The sequence below is a fragment of the Blastomyces gilchristii genome (genome assembly GCF_000003855.2).
Source record: "Blastomyces gilchristii SLH14081 genomic scaffold supercont1.2, whole genome shotgun sequence".
NCBI lineage: Eukaryota > Fungi > Ascomycota > Eurotiomycetes > Onygenales > Ajellomycetaceae > Blastomyces > Blastomyces gilchristii.
The window spans coordinates 411,856-415,103 of NW_003101681.1; the positions used below are offsets into that span (position 1 = coordinate 411,856).

General features: G+C 33.0%; 1 pseudogene across 1 annotated transcript; it reads left to right on the forward strand.

Annotated features, from left to right (window-relative positions):
- Positions 1 to 2,404: 2,404 nt before the first annotated feature.
- On the forward strand, positions 2,405 to 2,493 carry BDBG_16227 (annotated as a pseudogene). Its single transcript has one exon. The product of its transcript is annotated as a tRNA-OTHER (tRNA).
- The last annotated feature ends 755 nt before the right edge of the window (positions 2,494 to 3,248 follow it).

Here is a 3,248-nt window from a genome sequence, read left to right on the forward strand (position 1 = left end):
TTTTATTAGAGTATTCTCATAGTTATCTTCTGAATTCTTCTCTAATGTAATATAATTGACACAGACAGACACTGATTCATTCTTTGAATAAGAAGATATATAGACTGATTGACAGTTAAAAGCAATATGCTCTAATCAGTTACAGTTAATATATACTTCTCATTGACATTAATCAGTGACTTCTTCAGAAGTGATCTCAGAAACTCAGAAGTCTGTTTGAACAGTGAAGACTCTTACTTATATATAGATATTCAAGTCTACTCAGTTCATAGCATCTACATCATTGTTGTTATTTCTCAGCACAGATGTATAAGTGACTGAGTTATTTCTTAACACAGGTGTGTAAGTGTAACATCTTCTATCACTATTCTGTATACTCTTGAGCTTGATAAGACAGTTATTCAATATCTGAAGTTGTACACAGAAATCTTTATAAGTCTGGTCTTTATCTACACTTATAAGAGTCTGTAAGAGTTTGAAAGTTAATGTCTTCTTGAGCATGTTAATCTTTATTCAATTCTCTCAAGATTGATTATCTACTTCTAGAATCTTGATATTGAAGTCAGGAATAAATGTTGTAAGAGAAGTATTTCTCTGTCAGTGTGACGGGCTGCGCCCGATCAATTATATAGACTATTCCGTTACACTTCATAGACTCTTCCGTTCCACTCTCGAACACGTACACTCTGATTCTCGGCCATTCTCGATCACCGATCCTTGGCCGCCACGAACGCGTATAGATTCTTCCGCCCTGAAGCTCCACTGTGTACATCATCATATACATGTATAAATATTCACTCTGATCACTGATTTCTACACTTTCTCTTTCTTTTCCTTCTTTAATGTTTTTATCTTTATTATATAAGACCTATATATATTATACTGATCTATTCAGCGTAGGCCTCTTACACTATAAAAACACTCATTGTCTTCTTATTAGAAAATGATTATTCATGTATTATCTTCTCATTAGAAATAATTATTCATCAAGAAATATTCAAACATGTAATGATGCATAAGAAATAGAGAAACAGTCAAACAGTTAAGCAGACACTGATTTCTCAGATAGAAGCTTGCTCATCAGTCACTCTGATCTCACAACAAGATCTTATGAAGAGAGTAAGATTTTATAAGAGAATATTAGTAAAAGACTCAAGAGTTCTGACACTCAGATGTATGAGATATTCATACAATTACACATCTGATGATTGATATAACTATGTCTAATGATAATAGGAAACTCTCAAACATAAGTATAGATGTGATGCCACAGTGGCTCTGAGCAATGTTGAAATTATAACAACAATAAATAGCTGATATACATGCAACTCAATAACTTCAATACAAAGAGATTTAACAATTAACTCATGTAATTTCAATATCTACAGAATTGAATACAAAAGTACTGAAGAAACACTTAGATGCTTTCATATATTTCAATACTTTCAATCTCACTCTCTACTCATTATAGAGAATGGAAATGCTTATGAAACTAAGTATAGATGAAGATATCATCAGTTTCTTGATCAATCAAGATTAATATATCAATGAATAATTGAAGAATTGTGTCAAACAGAAGTTTCATTCATGAATGAAAGTATGTGAATCAGTGTTATGAATATCTGATAACATTATGAAATATCTTGATACTCTGTTCTGAGACACTGCTATATAATAGAAAGTATTAGATTGATTACAGAGTGTCTGACAGAGAAACACTTCTCTTATAATATTCATTCCTGACTTCAACATCAAGATTCTAGAAGCAGGTGATTAATCTTGAGAGAATTGAATGAGAATTAGCATGTGTAAGAAGACATTGACTTTTGAACTCTTACAGATTCTTGTAAGTGTAGATGAAGATCAGACTTATGAAGACTTCTGCACACAGCTTCAGACATTGAATAACTGTCTTATCAAGCTCAAGAGTATACAGAACAGTGACAGAAGATGTTACATCTCAGTCACTTATATACCTGTGCTGAAGAGGAGTAACAGCAATGATACAGATGTCATCAACTGAATAGATTCAAATGTCTATGCATAAGCAAGAGTTTTCACTGTTTAAACAGACTTCTGAGTTTCTGAGATCACTTCTGAAGAAGTCACTGATCAATGTCAATGTGAAGTGTACATCAACTGTAACTGATCAGAACACATTGCTTTCAACTGCTGATTAATTTATATGTCTTCACACTTGAGAGAAAGATCAGTGCCTGTTCATGTCAATCACATTACAGTGAAAGAAGATTCAGAAGATAACTATAAGAATATCTCAGTGAAACAGAGAAAAGATTAACTTCTATTCAAATTCATAAACAGAAGCTTGAAGAGATCAGATGATAACAATTTGAAGAGAAAATGACAATGAATGCAATTCTTGTATCTACTGTGATTGATAACAGCCCCGGTGGCCGAATGGTTAATGCGGCCACCCGGTAGCGCCTTGGCGTGGGAAACCAGGGCGTGTGGGTTCGAAACCCGCAGGGGATACATTAAATCCGGAACCCAAGCACCTCAGGTTCCTAATAAATACAGAGGTGTACAAATTGCTTCAATAAAATTGCTCTATGTTCCTGGGCTGGGAAGTTATTATCGCATGTATTTAATTGTCACTCCTTTGTATTTCCTATGTTCTTGTTATCTTGGCGTGGTCTCAACACCTGTATTTTCCTCCTGTATAACCAACACTTGGCCTGTATTTAACATCACGCAAGGACTCATCATAAGCTCCGCTTTGCATATGAGTATAATGGAAGAATAATAATAATAATAATAATAATAAGTGATTGATAACATGTATAATATAAAAGCTATGATAGACAGCAGTCTATGTCACTATACAATAATAAAATCTTCAATCATAAGATATTATACCTTCAGCATATTCTCTTATCAAAATCCTGACTTCTCATAGAATTTAATGACTCAAAAGATATTTGTATCTGTTACATGGTGAAACTAAACATAGATATAAGAGAACATTAATATGAAGATGTCTATACATATGAAGTTGACAATCTCAATTATAATCTTATATTGAGACTTGTCTGGCTATCTGAACAAGGCATCTTATTGAATGCTTAAAATAGAGGCTTGATATTCTCTAACAATAATAGAATTCATGAAGATAATATTTATAAGACTATGAATCTTACACAGATCTCTGTCAACACTTATAAAATACTCTGAAAAAGAAGTCATTATTAAAATCACTGACAGAGTCACTGACAAGATCACTGACAGCA